At 41.2% G+C, this 22,638-nt stretch overlaps 1 protein-coding gene across 2 annotated transcripts in view; it reads right to left on the bottom strand.

The window, feature by feature from the left end:
- Positions 1-1,857: 1,857 nt before the first annotated feature.
- FTCDNL1 (formiminotransferase cyclodeaminase N-terminal like) overlaps positions 1,858-22,638 on the bottom strand; it is an 81,172-nt gene continuing 60,391 nt past the window's right edge. The window contains exon 7 of one of the 2 annotated variants that reach the window (XM_075608711.1): positions 1,858-2,477. The gene's annotated coding sequence lies outside the window, so the exon portion shown is untranslated. Of the gene's footprint in view, positions 2,478-18,494; positions 19,128-22,638 lie in introns of those variants that run through there. The other variant, XM_075608709.1, reaches the window with a different exon arrangement.

The raw sequence follows: 22,638 nt of genomic DNA, 5'->3' as shown, positions 1-22,638 counted from the left end.
ATCGTACATTTCAAGCTGACAATCTGGCATACAGATTTAACTGACATCATGAAATATAACTGGGTTATTGTACTAGGGACTTTTGCGGCCAATGAGGAATTTCAGCAGAAAACGGCCTGATCGGCTGCTTTTGCTAATATAGAATAAGTGCCTTAGTGTTAACAGAAAATGTTTAGAGGATGTACAAAATACAACCTTAAACTTAAAAAAGAAAAACCTTTCCAGGTATTATTTAGCATGGGTGTCATTACGTAAAAAAAGGTTGAAAACTACTGTCCAAACGCATGTTAAATAAAGATGCTTAACTTGCAATATGTTGCAATGAACCCGATTTAAATCCTAGTGAGTGCTCGTTATCTCTCTGAATCTCAGGCACCAAAGCAGAGATTGCAATATCTTTGGGGCAGAAACTTGTTGTGCCTTCAAAATTCTATGTACTGCACTGCATACACTGTCATCGCATAAGGCTGGGGCCATGGTGCCGCAGACAGTGCGGACGCATCCGCATGCTGAGCAATCAGATTGCCTTAAGGCAGTGATCGCGTCCATTCAGCATGCAGGCACGTGCGCACGGAAGCGGACGGGGCACACGCTGCGCAAGAAATCAGTTGAAACTGATTTCTTGGCGTGACAGGCCTGTCACGTAAGCGGTTCACCCAATGAGGGCGAACCAGCTCCGTGACGCCCCTAGGCACGCCCCCCACGGCCCATCCACCATGGCCAGGGAAAGCACCCACTTCACGCGGGTCACTTCCCAGCCTCCGCAAGCCTCCGTGCGGGCGTAGGCAACATGGCCACAGCCTAAGAAACAAATACTAATATTATGTAATGGTATAACAATAATAATAATAATAACAATAATAATAAACTATACAGACCTAATACAATAATTCAACATTTTAAATTGACTTGCCATTGGAAAGAGGAAAAGATAACAGCTTACAGCACTTATTTTAGTATATGTTAGTAACAGTGAATGTGCCTGTAAGGGAATTGTATATATGCAACAGTAAACTTGTACTATAGTCGTGCTAGGACCCTATAGGACAGGCTCATAGTATGGGTGGTCTATTAAGAGCATAACAAAAATTAGGCAGGCTTCGTGGAAAATGGTTCTCTGCATTCATTGAGGTTTTGCATATGATTCCAAAATCTTTGATTTCCTAATGATCTCAGCCCAGTGTTGCCCGCCCCCAGAACTGTATTAGAAAGCAGATCACTTTGGTTTATGTATTCTATAAAAAGGAAGAGGTAAGGAAAGGACTCTTCTAGCAAGATGTATTAACAATACAGCATGTCAAGGACTAACTAATTCCTTTATCATCTGTGTGACGAGCACAAGTTCTTCTAGAACGGAGCTCTGTACATTTTAAGAGGTTGTTTCCTATGTGAGTAGGTTTAATGCTGACTCTGAAGTGGCAGTTTCATTAACGTTCAAAAAGTGGGGGGGAAATCAAAAGGTTCACAACACGGAAATGGTTACATTACATATTATGATCTGGACCCAAATTCAGCTTGAGAATGTTTCACTTTTCCAAAAAAGTTTGAAACTTTGCAACAGGTTCGCTACGGCTTCTCAGCTCACAAATGTTGGGCAAAATTAACACGGTTGAAACGAAATTCGACAATTTATTTTGATATAAAACGTTGACATTTTCAATCGATACTGTTGAGAGGAGAATAGATGTGACCCTCCCATGCCGGCTCCTTGGGGGTGTACATCAGTGCCTCTGTTATTGGCTACTCAGAAGGCTTTACCTTATTCAGGCTGCAGGCTTCGTGTGGCCAGGCAATGAGGTAGCAAAGGTGGAAATGATGGGCGCCAGAAACATTTGTAGTATGAACAACACTCTTTATTTATGCCCCTTGTTACTAGGGCTCTTCTCATTCATACACGGTACACAGTAGTATAGATTGATGTTGTCCGTATCATCCCGCTCGTCTGTATTCTTAACAGGTGCATCCCCAGGCTCCCTCACTTAACAGCTTGGGGAGGTGCGGGCACGACTGGATTCTCCTTAATTGACCTGACCCCGTTCTGCATAGCATCCGTTACGCCCTGTCACTATGGGTCCTTTGTTGGGCCCTGGACAACTCACTATAGCTAGGAGATCTACGCCCCATTCTTGTCTCTCGTCAGACTAGAATTGATAATGATCCTATGGCACCCGGGGGCCCTCCTGATGGGAACCTCTGTGGCGTGCCTGCCTCCTCTTCTGTCAACCGCTGGATTCAACATGGCCCTATCTCGGGACCCTACCTGAAGGGGCACTGTCCCTATCTAGAACATAATAAACAGGGATGGGTCTGTCCAATACACTCAGGGACATACTTCTTAACTATATACACTGAGGCTCTTCCGCTCTTACTCTCCAGGAACCTAACTCCTCTCGAACCGTCTCCTTCCTATACATACACCCTGTGATGTCCCTGTTTCCAGGTAACACTTGACTTATTATCCGCTGACACCCCCAATCCTGCATAATGGAGAGAGAGGTGGAGAGAGAGAGAGAGAGAGAGAGAGAGAGAGAGAGAGAGAGAGAGAGAGAGAGAGAGAGAGAGAGAGAGAGAGGTGGAGAGAGGTGGAGAGAGGTGGAGAGAGGTGGAGAGAGAGAGAGGTGGAGAGAGAGAGAGAGAGGTGGAGAGAGAGAGAGAGGTGGAGAGAGAGAGGTGGAGAGAGAGAGAGGTGGAGAGAGAGAGGTGGAGAGAGAGAGAGAGAGGTGGAGAGAGAGAGAGAGGTGGAGAGAGAGAGAGGTGGAGAGAGAGAGAGAGATGGAGAGAGAGAGAGGTGGAGAGAGAGAGAGAGAGAGAGAGAGGTGGAGAGAGAGAGAGAGAGAGGGGGGTGGAGAGAGAGAGAGGGGGGGTGGAGAGAGAGAGAGGGGTGGAGAGAGAGAGGTTTACTTGTCAAACTGCTGGCAAATGTAAAAAAATATATATATATTCACAAATCAAAGTAAATGGCAATTTACACGTCATTCGCAAACCAAAATCAATACAAAGTAACTAGATATTGCAATTAGCCTAGGTGACGCAATAATAGTTTATTGGGTCTCTGTTCTTTATGGAAAATAAGTTACAGTAGGCTGTTTACCAACTTGTATATATAATGTACAGTATGTATATCTTTATTTGTATAGCACCCTCCATGTACATAGAGCTTCACTACAGTATCAGATGCAAAAACAAAAGCATTAAATGCATAATAGGAATAAGCACTTCAAACATAGATGTAATGTCAGTCATGAAATTGCCATTGCATACGTTCTTTATAGTGTCGCGTGTGCATTTCCAGACGTGCAGCTCAACACCGTCAGTTTGTGACTGACACACTAGGTCACAAGGTACTGAACGTGCTATTTCCAAAAGTGTAGAATTGGACAGTGCCCCCCCCTGGTGGCAGGTCCCTTTCATTAGCATCATGATGAATCTTCACCCTGGGAAAATCAAGAAAGTGCCTTTGCATTTCACAGCAGACGACTGCAGTTAGTCGCAGAAGTAAACACATCATGAGTGCAGTTGATTTTCCCACAGTGCACGTACTATGCACCCTCATTAACCGTTTCAGGGATAAAGGGTTCAACAACGCACTGCAAATGAACCCCTCCAATGCTGGGAAAACCTGCATGCATTACATAGGAACTAGAGATGTAGAAACTTGCCCAAATTACATTCGCCAACTTTCAAAAATGTTAGAAAATTCACAAAACTTTCACTTGACCCAAACTAGGTCAGGGCAAAATTTAAATTTTGCCCCATCCAAAAGTTCTGGCGAAATGGCTAATTTCACCAGAGACTCTACAATCGCACAATATCTAGACTTTGACATATACCTTTTGCTGGAGAGGACGAGAAAAGAGAAGAAAAAGCCATATTTCAAGGTCTGGAATGGACATTTACAAGAACTTGGCATGCTACTTATAAACTTGTGAAGTGTGAATTTGTTTTCCTGCAAAAATATGGGAAATTTTGCAAGGTTTGTGAATTTGGGCAAAAAGTACAGTATGCAGATCTCTAACAGGAGCTTGCAAGCAGAAATACTCCCACATTATAAGCCTGTTTTCTCTACTTAGGTCTATATTCACTAAGGATGCTAAGGTATAACATATGAATGGGAATAAAGGTGTGCTAAAGCTTAGCACCCTTTTTATTTATTTATAAAATGTTTTAACAGGAAGTACAGTAATACATTGAGAGTTACCTCTCGTTTTCAAATATGTCCTGGGCACAGAGTTATGAGACTAATACATGGTTACAAATACATAGTTACATTAAGTGAGCAGGGTTATACATTATATACAAGACATTGCATGCACAGTAAGAGATAATAGATGTTATAGGCGTATGTAACAGTTACAGACCACATTAAAATGTGACAGCTTTAGTTTTGAAAGAACTTAGACTGGTGGTGGCTGGGAGAGTCTCCGGTAGATTGTTCCAGTTTTGGGGTGCACTGTGGATCTGTGGATCTGGGCCTTAGTCTGAAGCCTTTGACCCTATGTGATCTTTTATTCTGCTTTTCCAGTTGATATATCATAGAACAAGACACCTCAGAGTACCACTTTTTCTTTATTTGGAACCCTAAAAATCACTTTCCATCTTAAAACACCCCCCAGGGCTTGAGGCCCCAAAGGTCTATCCTTTGCTCCCCTACTCCCTGGTGGAATAAAGGATAGTATCCCACTCCCTTGCAGGAGGGGAAGGAAGGTGGCCAGAGCCCTGGCTCCACACTTCCAACCACTGGTAAATGTAGCTCTGCAGCCCCTTTTGTACCCAGGGGGAGGGTCCTACGTCCGAGTCCCTGATAGGGCAGTACACAGGCCTCAGGCCCACCCCCTCTGTCCCTCCAGGGAGTTGTTTACTGCAGTGGAACCCAGATTAACCCTAACACTGCCTACACTTGTACCAGGGCTTATGTGTTAGGCAGGGCAGATTAGTAGCCAAGAGGATACATGGCTGCACATGCATTCACTAAACTTTCACTTGAGAAGGACTTTTGAATACGTACCCTGAATTTCGTCCCACTTTCCTAAGTGTGTGATGCTTCTAAGTTGTTTTCTGCCTGTACCCTACTAGGTATCTGAAAGCCTCTGTAATGTCCCAGTTCTCTTATTTCCAGATTGTAGATGTTGAGATCTAGAATTCCATCAGTAAAATGTCCAACCCCAGCAAAAAGGTTGAGTCAGACCCATATTTGCAAAGCAGTGCTACTCCATAAGACACCTTCCCGCCCGGTCCAATCAAGTGAATCCATTGTAAATTGTTCTACAGCCAGGAAGGTGTCTTAAGGAGTAACAATAGACAGAAAACCCCAATCCTACATTCAACGCAACAAATTACTCAGTATATTACTCTCTGTTTTTTCTTATTTGTTCTTCTCATGAATATGGGTCACTTAGTTAAATCCTTTGGCCAAAACATTTGCAGTCTGTAACCACGTCACGGTCGACCCCTGAGCAGATCCTACACTACCTATTTTGTACTGTATTTTGTATGTTTCCCACTGTATAGCGAGAAGGGGAACAGAAACAACACTATAGCCAGCAGTATGGTATGCGTGACGTGTATGCGCTGTCTAAAGGGTTAAAATGAAGAAGTACTGAGTGTGTCATAAGGAGTAACACTGCTTGGTAAATATGGCCCCCTATGGCTCATTCACTTGGGTGGGGTAGTAAGGTGTCTTTCAGCAAGGAAGGTACCACTTATTAGTAAATATGGCCCTAAAGGGGTCACTTATTAAACGGAGATAGCGCCCATTGGGGGAACTATCACATGGAAACTCATTGGGCATTTCCGTGCAACAGTGCCCCGATCGGCATCATCGCAGTTTAATGATTGACCCTTTAAGTCTCTCACATGCATTGCAAGCCCTTCCAGTGTGCAAAGGGTTAAAGCAAGAAATAAATAAGTCTGCGGACGTTATTTTCCTCCGAGCTTGACCTGTATTCTCAACGTAAATTATATGCAAAGACAACGTCTGCTCTGTATCTCATTAGGAGAGGCTTAAAGTTATGTTATTATAGTATAATATTGTGCTATCTCAATAATGGAACATTAAATACGTCTTAGCGTTACCCCCATCCAGACCTTGAAATAGGTGTTTAAAGAAACAAAACATGAAATCCTATATGGGTTTTTGAAAATAAATCAATTCTGTAGTATTAGATAAAAGTGACTGTTTTTTGTTTTTATTCAACCCTTAATTTTTTATGAGTTTTAAAGCATCCTTTGATTTCTATAGCAGGTTTAAGCCCACCTCCCAAGCAGTGCAAGAGCTTTGCAACACTTTCCTGTTTTGGATAATTTGTTGAAAATGTTCCCAGCCATTTGAGCTGTAAAATTTTATAACAGATACTGTTACCTTAGTAATGAAAGGATACACTGTAGCTACTGAGTTACACTGACTGAAGCAGCCATTATGTTAGGCACACAATAAGGATTTTTCCAGATTTATAAAAGGAGCACCAAATGATTGCCAGCTTATGTAAGAATGCATAATTATACATTGCCACATGCTTTACATATTAAAAAAAAAATACGAATAATAAAAGTGTGTGTGTGCCGAGCACGTGCATTTTAAGTGAAACTTCTTTGTGTTTTGTCACTGTTTTGTCATAGAAATTGTATTTGTGATGATGTTTTTAATTAAAAATCAAAACACAATTTCAGTCCCAAAACGCAAAGACGTTTGACTTAGAACGCGTGTGCGTGACACACACCCCTGTTTTACCTATTTGCACTTCTATATGTATATTAACTGTAAATTCCTCGTGTGCGTGTGCGTGTCTGTGTGTGTGTGTCTCTGTGTATGTGTGTGTCTCTGTGTGTGGTGTGTGTCTGTGTGTATGTGTCTTTGTGTGTCTCTACTGCGCAGGCACGCCGAGCCGTTGGCTACCTCGCAGGCACGCCGAGCCGGCGGCTATTGCGCAGGCGCACCGAGCGCGGTGAAGCCTCCGCATGCACGCAGAGCTGTCAACACTGACGGCCTCTTCTGCCAGCACAGTAATGTCACTTCCGTGGCTGCACCTCCGTCACCATGAAGGTGATTTACTCCAAGGGAAAAGTTCCATTTGGTAGGTGCCAGCTAAGAAGTTTCACTTCAAAAAGTTGGAAAGTAGCATTGCTGCTTTAACTCAAGTTGAGAAAGAGAGAGGAGCGGAAGGGGACATGACGCTATGTCGGTTAAATCATACCTACAGTACAGCGACTGTGACGTTACACCCATCGGGACTCTGTAAAAGCCCTATTTCAGGGACTGAATATGAATAACACAAAGTGTAGGGATGACCTAATTTTGTTATGATAATGCCTCATTTGCATGTTACTATTACTAACGGCCGTTATAGTTAACGCAATGCTCGTTACGGGAGGAAACATGACTTAGCAGGGCATTCTTGTCCTGTGCAGATACACCTCTGGCCTTAACGTGATGTTACTGTAAGTTGGGCTGACGTCACATTAAGTGGATGTATCAGAGCTTTGTGGATCAGGGCCAAAGTGTCAGCAAAGTACAAAGCAACAACTTATTTTCCATTCAGTAAAAAACCCAGAGAAACAAACAAACTATACAGCGGGTTTGTTGCTTGTTTGCGTACATTATTAAGCGATCAAGACATTTTCTTGGCAGTGATTCGCAACTTTAATTACTTTGCCTGTGATTGGTGAAGTAGGTCCGAGCTTCTCAAGATCGGAGATATGTATTAATTGGAAAGGAATTATTTTAAAAATACCACTGCCGACCTCTTGGGAGCAAAACATTTTTTTTAGATTTAAATTAAATTAACGTGGTTTTTTTTTTGGTTTTTTTGGTGGGAGAAAAAGCAAATGGCTTTTATTCCAAATATTAACCCCATTGCCGACAGAAATAGTATGGCACTGGCAGTGCCACACTGTACGTTTCCGGACAAACTGACGGGACGCACAAAGTGACGCAGAGTTCACATGAGGCCGTTTGCGCCTGTTTCTGGAACACTGCTCATCTTTGGGACATTTTGAGATGTACCCTCGATGGTTTCAACGCTGCTGGCTAGTGAGGCCGTGAAGATATGCTTTTACCACTCATTTATTGGCACTGGGAGTGAATCCGAAACTTGCCAGGATGAGATACAAGTAGCGATGTGAATTTTCAACTATTTTTTTCAAAGAAGGTGAGATTTTCCATTCTTGTTCAATGAAAAGTTTTGAGATAATTGTCATGCTTCAGGGGGAAGGGTTAATTAGACAAGTATTAGAGGTCAATGTACAAGGTCACATGGCCCTTTATACAACTTATCAATGTGATTGGCTTCATCAGAAATGCTCAATCCCTCTTAAAATAAAATGTACACTTATATCTTTGTGAGAAAGCATTTCTATTTAGTAGGGATCTTTTTAACTCTAACTTTATCTGGTAATTATTGTTCTTTTCCTTCACTTTTTTCTATATTATCTTTATACTAACAATAATAAATAAAATAAAAAAGGAGAAAAATAGATCAACAGTATTTCGGTCTATACAATAGATTGGGAAGAGTCGTATAACAATAGGTAAAAATGAAAATACAAAACCTCCCAAGGAGTTGGTTATGATGGAGTTAAAAAAAATATGTTAAAAATATTTATACAGTACTTGTCTAATTGCAAATTAAATAGTGTCAATCATCCATTTTTAACCCATTAAACATGCTACTGCTGCGAGTTCATTTTGATCGTAGGTGGGAATACCCCTTTAAGTGAACAATGTACCTTTACTGTGCCAGCTTCGCAATTGATTGTTCAACGATAATAGAAGGTACACAGAACAAACAAATTTTGGATTGGATTGTGTATTATTCCCTAACAGTCGGAGGTCTCCTTTTCCTCGTTACTTTGAAAATCATACCACGGGGGGACCCCGTTGGATGTAACAATACCTTGAGCGCGTGTGGGTGGTAAATTACAATGCTTTCACAATCCTTTTGTGAGGAGATAATTGTAAGGTCAGCAACAGGTCCTGGTGTTCAAAAGACACAGTCCTAAATCATGAAATTGCACCCTTAAGTGGGCAAAGAGCGCGGCTAAGTGGAATTAAGTGAGTAATTTGAATATTCTGTTCCAACTAACTAAGTGGATTTTCTTTCTCCAGTGGGGGCTCTTAATTAGCTCCTTTGCTGCTTCAGAGACCGACTGTTACACTGTAAAATAAAAAACCTCTGGGAGAGCATAATAAAGATAATAGTTATTATTCTTTTTTTGGGGCAGGGAATGTGGGCAGCGTTGTACATACATAGCACACTGCTACAGCCCTGCTTTAATGATCCGGGATTTAGGCACCAAATCAGATTGTAAACTCTTTGGAACGTGGACTCATTGTGCCTGCAAAATCCTATGTGCAGCATTGCATACACTGGCAATGCTACAAAAGAAAAAGATATTATTATCCTGCATCCTTCATTATGATTGTGGGTGCAGTTTGACATAGCGATGATGTCATGGGGTCTGGCACTGCAGGTGTCCCATGATGTCATAGCTATGTCATATATTTTATTTGCTCGTTTTTTTGCTGACAGGAAGAGGAGGAATCTTCCTGGTCCGTGCCGCCATCGGTGATGTCGCGATCACGGGATCCCTCCTGAGGAGCAGTCGCATGACAGCCACGTACCGGAAAGGCTGTGGCACTCCGATGCCACGGCTCCTCCGTCACTCCAAGGGTTAATCAGAAGCGGAAGCTACACTGCCGGCATGCGTTACCCAGAAATAAAGATAATGGGGGTCCACGTATTGTCACAGAATAAAGTGTGTTTAAAAGGACCGCTCCAATTCTTGGAGCAGCCCACGGTTAAGGATCCGTTTCTGCTGCAGAATGACCGGCTTCCCATGCTTCAAATCTTAGATAAAAGGTGAAAAGACTGGTGCATAGAGACGCAGACTGCGATACATCTCATTACAATGTGTGCACCATGTAACTCCTCCCCAACTCCTCCTACTGACGCTCGCTGAAATCACAAGCTGAGGTACATGCGCCCAAATTGCAGCCAGGATTAAAAAACACCCCAGTTTTGATACATAGAGAGTTATTCTTTGATAGTGCCGACTAGGGTACTATGGAACGGCAACTCCCATTGGAGTCAATAGGCGTTTCAGTGCGATAGTTCCCCCGATCAGCACTATCGCAGCTTAATGAGTAACCCCCAGACACCCCAATCATTGACTGAATACAAATCCCCTGGGAATTGAGGCCGCAGTGAGAGAATGACAATGCTTGTTAATGCCTCGTACTATTACAGATTGGTTGGACAAAAGAGAAGTCAAACAAATCCTGTGGAGCAAACTTTACCCCACATGCGGTTTATCCCGGTGGCGTGCAGTGGGACAGCTCATGCGGCTGTTTAACCTCATTAAACGTTTTATTGGGAGGGGTATTGAAATGGTTACTTGATAACTTTTACGAGTTTACCTCTATTTTTAATGATGAGGGGCGTGAAGGAGGAAGGAAATCCGGGAGAGAAAAAAAAAAAAAAGATAGCCGGCAACATGAACCTTTTTGTAACCCCTGTGCTGTGTGAGGAAAACCTTATAATAGTAATATTTTTCTTATATAGCACTACATTGTACACAGATCATTTTGAAAAAGCAAGAACCAAATCCGAAGAGCTTACAATATCCCAGTAACTTGCCCAAGGTCACCAAGAGGTGACACCAAGAATGGACTGATTCACCCACTTCAAAGGCAGTGACATTACCATTTTTTTCTACCTGACCACGGATTTTTGCTCCCACTGTGCTAATTAGATTGCAAGCTTTCTTGGCAAGTGACTCCTCCAAGTTTCTTTTTATGTAGGGTGACCATATTTGTCTGGACAAATGTCACGCATGCGCAAAGAACGCATAGGCAGTATGACCACTGCGGTCATTCTCCCTCCAACAGAGGTAAAGAGAAGTTTCACAGTTTAGTGTTAGGACCTACAAATTTTGTTATGCCTTGACGCGGCTTGCACACCTATAACTCTTTGGCCAAGGGGCTTAATTAAATGACCCTTACTCCTGAGAATATTATTATTGAAGTATTTAACTATATTTACTTGGTATTTTGTCACATTGGATGTAGCATTGGGCTTTTCAGTTTTCAGCATTTCAACCAAATCTCTTCTTTGTGGTTGAAAGCCTATAAATGCCAATAGAGGGCAATTTCCTGTAATATATATATATATATATTATATATATATATATTGATCCATAGTCATTACAGAAAAAGCACAAACCTCACTCTGAAAAATCTACCGTTATTGACGAATTGATTTTCATAATAAGCAGATTCCATATTGTATCCATTTCTTGTCCGCTAAAGGTTAATTAGAATGTATTGGTTATTTGGACACACTGCACAGTTCTATCATTCATTTGTGTTCCTTTGATATCCCATTGCAATATATAACATCATAAGACAATTTCTAAGGCGCAGTTCTACTTCCCAGGTTCAATTTTGTTGCTTTACTTCGAGATACCAAAACTTTTTTTCTTCTCCTTGCTGTACTTTTTGTGTTATAGAGAAATGGTTATCCAGTATCATTCTGGTTGCTCTTAAAAATGACAATTTGAACCATTAGCAAACAAATGCTGGTAATCAATGGGGATTTTATTTATTTGAAGAAGAAAAAATCTGCTGTGCAATAGTATTTTTTGCCCCAGTTTTTCAGCCAGTAGACATTGATAGATGACCCTCTTTGCATCTCAACCCAATCCCTGCATCTGCTACCGAGTTATTTACTTACTTGGATACAAGTATTTAACTAGCGCCCAATGAAGTTAGTATATATTGTATATTCCATGTTATTTGTTTGGAATTGGGTTTAGATCTAATTTTGAAAAACTATTGCACTGTAAAAGAAACATGTAAATGTGCTCGACGGCTAAGAAGAGCTTTATTCCATCCTGGAAACATGTTCAGCACAATCAGTATGGCCGCCTTTTTGCTTATGTATAAGAATTGAATAGCATGTTTATATTGCACCGGCAGCGTGGGGGGAATGTCGTTTTAATGATCCCCAAAGACCTGGCAATCTTGGCAACATTGGCAAATAAAGCTGGAGAAAATTCTTAACCGAATCGTAGAAACCTGAAACAGGAAATACTCCAGTGACATCCAACCTTGAGGATTAATCACTCAAATGATATAGCCGTTAGCGACTATTTACTGCATGTGGGCTGTGTTTTATTAGAAGATTATTTAAGATTAGAAGCACTAAAATGTCAACGAACGTTTACTTTAATGTAGTCATATGATTGAACTACTGTGGGTCTAATATAACACCAATAGGTAATTTTAAGGCGTTGTACCTATAAAGTTAACGTTGCATCATTGTGCTAACAAAAAAATAACTAAACATAGGGTTTTATGAGTTAAAACGTGCAGTGCTTAATGTCCCATGACATAAAAAAAAATTCCACAGGAGGTAATATTAGTTTTAACTACTTTATTGCAGAAGGGCTCAACATCAAACCACTACTAAACTGTACAAAGGTGAACCATTCTTTTTTTTTCTTTGTATGGGAGATCATCAAAAAAATTAACTTTTGCCTAAATAAAAAGTCAGATTATTTGCAAAGTACTGTAAACATGGACAAGTTTGCACATCCCCCCAAAAAGCAATATATCCATCATATTTAGGATTTACTTCATTATTTTTTTTAAGACCGTCACTGCCAGATGGATCTAGCATCAGAGCAGCGGATGTGAATGCGAAGAACCAGGACTGGATCATTATCACACTGATTACCTGGAGTCAATTGGCAGGTATGTGCATAAGTTAATTGTAGACAGGTGGCAACGTTATGTCCTTCACTCTCTCAAGGTCATCCAGGTTCATTGAGATGAACACAGACAGAGCCTTCTTGGAAACGCGGCGGCTCCACTGTAGCTATTCGTGGCTAATGGTGAGAGGGTTATTTTCTGGCGTCAGGTGTAATAAACAGAAATAGCCTGTGTTTACATACCTTTATTTGTTGAGTGTGCTTTGTCTTAATTGGCCGTATGAGCCATCATAAAATGCGATGGGAAACAGTATGCCTTCTACCTGTCCAGCTCAACCCCAAACCTTTCCCCTACTAATAGGATAGCTGAAGGTCAAATGTTATTTGAAGTTTACAAAAAATAATATTTGTGAGGTAAACCCTCTTTTATTTTAACTGAACCCTTTGGGAAGCAGAAGGATCATCCTACTCTTTACCGGGAAAATCACTTGGTTATAAGAACATTGGCTTTCCCATCAATTCGGAGAGCGTCGGTATAATGTCTGCCGTACCATCATTCTTTGGCTGTCACCTTTGGCCAAAGCGCTATCAGAAGAAAGTAATGGTGTTGTGCCCGGTCTCAGGGTGGAGAAATCCTGTTAAATAAGAATTGGCCCATACTTTTCAAAAGGTTTTGTCAGGCTGTGCTTATGTCGTAAGAAAATAAAGGGGGCAATGGATTGCTGGCCCCTCTGGCAGTGAGAAGGGTTGGTATGGGCCTCATTAAAAAAGAAAAAGAGTTTGGGTTTGTAAAAATAAAGCATTGGTACTGTGTACCCTATTGCAGGGGTGCCTAACTCCAGTCCTCAAGCCTCTCCCCCCACCCCGCCCCCCCAACAAGTCAGGTTTTTAGGATATCCCTGCTTCAGCACAAGTGGCTTAGTCGAAAACTAAGCCTCTTATTGAGCCTCCTGTGCTGAAGCAAGGATTGATTGAGCCACCCGTGCTGAAGCAGGGATATTCTGAAAACCTGACCTGTTGGGGGGGATTGAGGACTGGAGTTGAGCACCCCTGCCTTATTGCATTCCGGTTTTAGGGTTTAACCGAAAAACACCACCTACTGATCATCTTTCACTTCCGGTTAAAAGCGATACAAAAACAGAAATGATGCATCATTTCCGACTGCGTCTCACCTCTTGTAGCAGCTCATCCACAGGTAGAAGATAAGAGCGACATGAGGGGAGTATGGAACATGATCAAAAGTGCACAGATATGCACAGAATTTACAACACCGGTGCCATTTTTTTTTGCCATTGTTAACATTGATAAACACTGATTTTATCAATAAGATGAGTCAAGCGGGGCAAAAAAGGAATCAAGAACATGCAACTTGAGATGCCCCTAATCCAAGGGGAAATAAGTTAAAGGCAATAAAAGCATGGGTGCTACAGGCAGGACCCCTAGTCAGGGCACTGTCATGAATGGAAAAAAAATGGGAAGCCGTGCACACCAGGGCGAGGATGCTAACTGATTAATACAAAAAAGGCATTTAATGACTAAAAACAGTCACAAAAATCCAACGTTTCTGTGATGACCACATTCATGGCTTCCCCATTTTTTTCCATCAATAAGATGAGGACACAGGGGGGGGGAAATCAGATTTTTCAAAAATTAAACACAAACCCAGAATCCCTACATATAATTAAAGAATTAGGCAAGATTTTCTCCAAGGAGGACAAGCATTGGGAAGCATAGAAAACATAATTGCAGTGCAGTATGTTAGTTTAAGTTAAGGGCGGACGATAAATAAAACAAAAACCTAAAAAAATTAATTTGCCTTTTACATTTTGTCAGAAGACCTGGACTTACCTTTTAATAAAACCTTGTGGAATTGATTATATTATCTTTGAAATCATATACTGTATGTACATGCATTTATGTATTTCTATTTTTTGATAGTCCTTTCTCATATACAAACTTTGTTTGTTTTTTAGAGCTTCATTTTATAGAATATGTTTTTTTTAAAACTTACATAAAAAATAGTGCTTAAAAAAAAAGATCACAGACTTCCAGGAAACCGAGCAATATTATTCTCTGCACATTTACAGTAAGTCATTACATGAAATAAAATATTTAACCCCTCTTTACTCCTTAATGAGCCAGCCACTTAAAAAAAATAGCTGGCTCCTACAGCTGAGGAGTCAGGTACACTTAATTACATATAACAGATGTGAACTGTCCTATATATGAATCAGGATTACAGACACGTTGCAATGACTAAACCACTTTTAAGAGTGAGTGAGTGTTATTTTTCCCACTTTCCAGAAAATTGTGCAGCCTGAAACATCTCAGGTAGAAAATGCTTATGTATTGAATTTCCCCCCCAAAGAATACCATCTTGATTTTTCACTTACATTTCCCCTAAAGAAAAGTTAGGATAAGTAACTCTTAATGTTTCAGGCCCCCACTACAGACATAATTATGGTTCAGAGTATGGTGGCCTGTAGGTAGTATAATCGCTTAGTCTTGGAAGTGGATCCAGATACAGTGGGGGTGATGTATCAAGGCAAATGTGGAGAAAAATGTTTGCACATTGCGTCATTTTTCATGTTGCGTCTCTTTGCTTCAATGTCCTTGCTCCAAGTTTAGTGCTGTTTGTGTCACCTTGCAATTTGGGGAGTGACGATAGGAGGCTTTAGGGAGGAGTTACATGACACACAGATTATAATGAGATGTAGCAAACTCTGCATGTCACTTTTATCCTGCATTTGGGTCAAATAAGATCCGCCAGGTCTGAGGTGGCATAAACTTTTCTGGTCAACTATTTGCTTCAAATGTAAATGAGCACTCACAGTGTGTTACTTTTTGCTTCATATTCATTTCTAACATGGATCCCTATAAATTTATGCCTGCCACATTACACGGCTTTTTCAGCACAGCCTGGATTAAGAAGTCCATTGCCAGAGTGCTCATTGTCTTTACCCAGAATCCCTGGCTGCAGTGAAAGCACTGTATGCTAAGGCCTTGCCCCCGCTGCCTACTACAGCGTCCGCTGTGGCGGACGCTGCAGGGACGAGAGCCCTCCCCTCAATGGCACCGGGCCCGCTGCGAGGGGGGGCCGCAGCGCTCGGGCGAGAGTTGCTCCTGCTCTCAATAGAATTGAGAGCAGGACTCGCGTCGAGCGATTAGGCACGCCCCCGGCGGTTCAGCCAATGAGGGCGAACCTGCCGGGTGACGTCATGGCGCGCCCCGTCACTTCCCCGCCACACCCCCCCCCCCCCCCCCCGGTCTCTCTGCTTGCAGTGAGCTGCAGACCGGGGAATCGGCTGAACGCGCCGCCAATATCGCGGGCGCGCATTACAGCGGAGATACCGGGGCCTTAGCCTAAGAGATAGTGGAGAAGGCAGGTTTGTGTGAGACATGGAGGTGCTCACAAGTGATATTTCTATTTGTTGTACAGTACACTGTACGGAGATGGGTTTTTGTCACCTTTTTTTTTTTACTGACCATAACTTTTTTTGTGCCTCATCAAATATAAGAAACACTTTCCTTCAGTTGACGCAAACAGAAAATCGAGCCACGCATCAAAACAAAACTTCTATTTGCGTTTTCTTTCTCTCCCCCAGTATCGTGGGCAGGTCACAATGGGTATATTCATGTATCACTACTAGGACTCACTGCATCATTTTCCACGTGCAGCTGCATATCGTTAATAAAGTTCGTAATGAGCTTGTTAACCCAGTTTCCTACATTTGAGGCGGATTTAGCCAGGTTGAGGATAAGTAACTGTGTTGACGCAGAGAAAAGGGTGAAAAAAATGACAGAGACTTTGATTTTTATACAACCTATTATAATAAGTATGTCATAGAATTTATTTCTGAATTCCCATTGACAGCCCAGATCACAAGTTGATGTAGGTGAAATAAAATCAATAATGATTAATGGACACCAAGTAACACAGGATAAAAACTCCTCTTTTTGTCAATTCAATTCCAAAACGGTCTTGATACATGGGATTATTATTACTATAGTATTTCTCAGGGCCTTTTGGTGACGGTACGCGCCGGTATGGTGTACCTGCACCTATTGTCACCTTTTTTCTTACCTTCTCCTCATCTACGGTGTCAGATGACACCGCAACGTCACGCCATTGTGACGGAAATGAGGAGCAGGAGAAGGTAAGAGGCCGGGTACCAGCACCTTTAATATTACAAAAAAAGCACTGGTATTTCTAGTATTGCAACATCATGGTACAGTATTTGCAGCTTCTGGTGGGTTTCGCTTCTGAGCTTACAGGGGCTGTGTGTGTATGTGCAACTTCTGTTTCAAAGGGCCCATCCCATTCTATAAAGGTAAATAAAGAGTCATTTCATGGAAAGCAGTAAGCAAAGCATCACTTTCTTTAACACCAGGTTCACACAGCCTCAATATTTTGGACTGGTCGTTTGGAAATGAAAGCTACGTTGCTTTGCAAATGTAGACTCCACATACAGACCGGTATCCTAATGGCTCTTGTTCGTAAGTGAGATACAACTACTGCAGCGATTTTGGGCTGAACTACAAATGGATTGGTGAACAATACACATTGTTTGACGTCTAGAAAAGCCCCTGAAATTTATTTGAAAAAAGAATGAATTCAGCAAGCAATGGAAAAGGAATTAACCCCTTCCCTGCCGGCGGGGCCTGCCAGCCAATGCAGCGCAACGCAACAGGGTCTCAGGTCTTGCCACAGATAGGAAAATGGGCCATCAAATGTTAGGTTTGGAAGGGGTTAAGTAAAAATAAGACGGGAGGAAAGGAAAATAATGTATATTTGACACAAATTTCAGCGAGCCCCGTTCCTAATTCCCGTTGGCCGTACGTGCCCAAATCATTCAGCAAGGTGGTCAGCATTACCCAGACAGCCAAGCCAGCCTCGGAAAACGCCAAAGATCACGAAATGCTTCGTTTGAAAGGGGGGGGGGGGGAAATGAGAGAGTTCACTTTTCGTACTGCTGACCTTGGGGAAATTCAGATCTGTAGCCTGCTTGTTAGAATAAAAAAAAACAGTGTGTCAATTTCACTGAAAATTTGTATTGTTGACATAATTTCACATGAAATTTGCAATCAATAGATCTCAATACTAGTTTTTTGTTGTTTGTGGGAAAAAAGCAGCGAGGGGTTTTGATAGAGAGAAAAAAAAGCAATCCATTACTGTTTTCTTGAAAGCCAGAAGCACATAATGTTTATTAATAAAGGACAAGGTTTACACAGATTTTATTATTATTGAGCATAAAATGGTTTATAGTACAAGCAAGGGTGAAATTACCAGCTAATTAGGCTGGGAAGATCAGGTTTAATGGAATATAAATCTGGATTCTTCACAAACCTTAAGGGCCTCATTCATTAAACATTTATACATACAGCGTTTATGCTAAAGTAGGGGGATTTGTACGTACAGATGGGGACTCAAGGTCAAACAACTCATTTCAAAATGCAAATCAGCCGCTGAGATATTAAAGATCCTCAAAGCAGGGAAGGAGAGAAATCTTCTCAAAGAGAATTGCTGGCTATTGATGCCTATTCCAGTCCCGGCAAGAATATGTATGTTTTTATTGTAGCACCTCTTAACCTCTTCAGTGCCATAGGGATCTGCAGCATCTATATTAGCAGCAGTTTTGCGACTGGGAAACTTTGCAAAATGATCCCCGGAGTCTGCTGAGCTAAATGAAGTTCTTTTTGGGCTAAGTTTCAAGAGAAATTGTAAAACATTAAAAAAAAAAAAAAAAAAATTAAAGTATACTACATTGCATGATGTATTTCTAATAAATTCCATAAAAATAAATGGAGCAGTTTTTTTTTATTATTAATAAGCAAATTGTAGTTCTGGAAAATAGTGGATTTTTCATGATATTAAAATCCAATTGGTATCAAATGCCATAAATAAAATCTGAAGCAGAATCTGATAACAGATTCACCCTGACCATGTTTCAGAGGTTGACCCATAACAGTGTTAGTGTGACGGCACAGAAATACAGTACTAATGTCTCATGACCCGACTTCAAGAAAAGGTTTCTAATTCTTATTCTGCTCATACACTGCATATAGCAGCAACAGTTATGGAAAATTTGCAAATTAGTAAAAACGGCAAATTCTGTTGGCTGACATTGATCTCCCCAAAATCAGAGCAAAGTGACCGTTTTACCTGAAATTAGAGGTGTCTGATTGTCCAGACAGACACTTCAAAGCTTGTTTTGCTCTAAAATTTATATTCAGTGTGTCGAATTTCAGCCAGGCTAAGAACAGGAATACATAGTATAATGGAAATGTTTGAGAGAAGAGGTCTGGGAGTCAGCACAGATATGAAGTCCATAGGAAAAAAATCAGGGCTCTTGATTGACTGCATAAATAAATCCTCAATTGCCCCTGTGATTTGCAGCTATCCTACACCATTTCTCTCGCTGCTGCAACGGAAACACAAATACACAATTGTGGGTGGAAATGGCCACAGTTTTTTCCCCCCATAATGTTGTACTGTAGGTAACATAACAATAGTTTGCCAGTACAAAATGTCATGTTAAACCAACAGCTGTTTAATGGTTGGTCAATCCAAATACAAGAACCAGGATACGACAAGAGATATCTCTGCTTTCCAGGTTGTAGTACAACCTCCCCCAACAATACATTACAGAAGACACAACCACCTCACATTGACACCATTGTGTGCACATTCCAGTAGGGGACCTTTACACCCACCCAAGGTTGGCAGAACATCTTCCAACAGTCCATACGAGGACAGGCTATTTATTCAGGAGTCAGAATCACTCCGATTAGTTTCTCCATACTCAAGTCCTGGTACTGTATCATGCTTGTGAGACATCCTATTACCACGTTGGAGATAGGTTTCATTGACATTATTAACTTACATAACATGTTGGTGTCAATACATAACATGCTTCATTGTTACCTATAGCTTGAGTGTATGCACATTGAGTGATGGTGGACATGCCATTCCCTTATGTGAGATATGCAGGAACACTTACACTTGAATTCTTATTGTTTATGACATTCGTTGTCAACCGGTGTCCTTTGTTCCCCGGGAGGTCACTGAGTCCCTCTCAAAATTCAGTAATTGTGGATATTTCCCTTTTATATTTAAAATTATTCTTTTTAGTTATTACACAGTTAACCTGTCTCAAAGAACTAAAAATGTATTCATTGTTAACGTAAGGTTTGAGGGAACCAGTCCCAGAATCAGGGCTCAATTACACCATAACATCAGTGTAATAATGTTCACTTGTGAATCACCCATTGGGAATCAGCTATAATCAGAGCTATTTGAGACTTTCTTGAAACCTGTTTGTCTAAACTCCAGTCAGAAAAAATTCATTGTTAATATTGTACAATTCATTTAGGTAGATTGAACTATTATATTACACTCATATTCATCTCCTGGATTCACTGCTGGATGAAGGCCTCCCCAATGATCTTCCAGTTACTGCGGTTGCAAGCCACTCTTCTCCACATTGCTCCAATGAATTTCCTAATTTCCTCCTGCCATTTTACTTTTAATCGTCCTCTTAGTCTTTTGATATCCCCTTGGAACCTTGGAATCCAGATTAGTGCCATCTTTGTCCAACGATCAGAAGACATGTTGGAGAGGATTAAGGCTTCCCCAAATTGCTTCACACTACAGGCCCCTCTGGCAGCAAAGTTTAATGAATCAGAAAGACTTTATTGAAAATTGTCAGTTAAACATTGAAATAGTTAAGTTACATTGTTACTAAGTGTCCTATTGCTTTTTTTTATTTAATAGGCTGTTCATTAAATGTTGGAAAATAATATCAGTTTTGCATAGCAGTCACAGGCTCCACCAAGTGCAGTGTAGAAATTTTGCAACTATACTTAACCCGATGATTTCTGGCAAGTCCTGCTACACATATCGTCAGGTTCCTCCATAGCCTGTTAGTGGCTAAAACAGAAATCTGAACTACCCATCGCCCACCCCCCCAAATTATATCATTTTTTAAACCTGATTTGAGAAGGTCCTTCAGAGATAATCTGTGGTTCTCTGACCTCCAGGGACCTCCCTGCTACAGAGACATTTGTTTTTTTTTGTATGTAAAAAATAACAGATCTGACCACTGAGTCATAAATAGAAAGTCTCAATCTCCTGATGACGATGCACTTTTCTATTGACCCCGACTCCACAGCCATTTTGTTTCAACCTGGTGAGTATTCACGCTGGGTTGACAAACCTGGTTGGTGATCCAGAACGGGGGGGGGGGGGGTCCCTGGAGGTTAGAGTACAACCGAACAGCTCCGTGCCCCCTCCTCCATGTTCAGGTAAGTTTCAAATAAAAAATATAGCCCCCAAAAAGTGATCTCCCCGTAGGTTTCTGTTTTAGTTCTGCTGGTGTCTCTTTGTTATTTTCTATATTGTGGTGCATTTGATTCCTCCGTCTGCACCAAGTGTCTTTCAACAACATCAAAACTCTTTAACCAGGGCTATCAAAAGCAGTTGAGTTTATTAAAACATCATTCACAAGAAGGGTAACGTTACATGACACCGCGCTGCCCTTGTAATTCTAGATGCTGGGTTGGCTGTGTTTTGAAATTCACATTTTAAAATGTATTCAGGTTGTGACATACTAAGAATGCTGCATTCACGTTTAGGAAATGTGTGCTTACACAAAAATCTGCTATGTATCAAGCCGACTGCAGTAAGGCCATGAAGCCTAAATCCCCTCATGTTTCTCATTCAAATACAGCACGTTTGCTTTTAGGTTAGATACCGTTAAATCGAGATTCTTGGGGAGACAAGTTTAACCCCAGCTCATACTGCTTTGCTGCATGAGAAAATGGTAACAAATTGGCAGCAAAAGACACAGGAAGAATACACCTTGTTATCACGAACATCCAGTAACTCCATATATTACAAAATGGGCAAACTATGCACAATTCTTTGCTCAAGAGGTTCATATTCTGTATGATGCTTTTAAAGTCATTGTATCACTATACGATCTACTTTTGTGATACATAACCTCCAAAATGTAAAAATGCTTTTAGTATTTATTTATTTTTAAATCCCTTGGATTTGAAGATTAACACCTCCCTCTACTGGTCGTATTCCAGATTATGAAGACATCAGTAATAATGACATTCATTCTTACAAATCCATGTAGAGAACCTTGCTGATATTTACATGTTTCTATGACAGTGGTCTTCAACCTTTTTTTGGTTAAAGAACCCTATAATTATATTGTGAAATTCTGAGGAGCCCCAACCCTCTCTAATAGCGCGTCTGAGATCAAATGCATTGAACTGAACCCCAACCCTCTCTAATAGCGCGTCTGAGATCAGATGCATTGAACTGAACCCCAACCCTCTCTAATACCACGTCTGAGATCAGATGCATTGTAAGGAACCCTAACCGTCTCTAATAGTGTGTCTGAGATCAGATGCATTGTAAGGAACCCCAACCCTCTCTAATAGCGCATCTGACATCAGATGCTTTGTAAGGAACCCCAACCCTCTCTAATAGCGCGTGTGATCTGATGCATTGTGACGAACCCAAACCCTTTTCAAATGACCTGAAAATTGCATGGATCGCTTTAGCGATGCCCAGGGAATCCAAGGTTTCCCAACACTGATCTATGATTAGGGTGACCAGATTTTCAAAATGAAAAACCGGGACACTTTAAAACAATGTACATCACGTCACGCCCCCCCCCCTCCTCGTTGCCATGACAACAAGACACTAACGTCAGGCAGTGACATGTTGCCATGACAATGTGGCATCACGTGATGCCTCGTCACCATAATACATCCCATTGTCATGTCAACTTGATGCCGCGTGACGTCACGGAGCAGCTCGTTGTTATGGCAATGTGTATTACGTGACGTCGTGCAGCCATGTTGACGGAATTTGGAGGGGAGGATACAGCCAAAGGCAAAATAAATAAATATATAATA

This window comes from Ascaphus truei, chromosome 7, assembly GCF_040206685.1.
Source record: "Ascaphus truei isolate aAscTru1 chromosome 7, aAscTru1.hap1, whole genome shotgun sequence".
Taxonomy (NCBI): Eukaryota; Metazoa; Chordata; class Amphibia; order Anura; family Ascaphidae; genus Ascaphus; species Ascaphus truei.
This window is presented reverse-complemented; position numbering and strand designations above follow the sequence as displayed.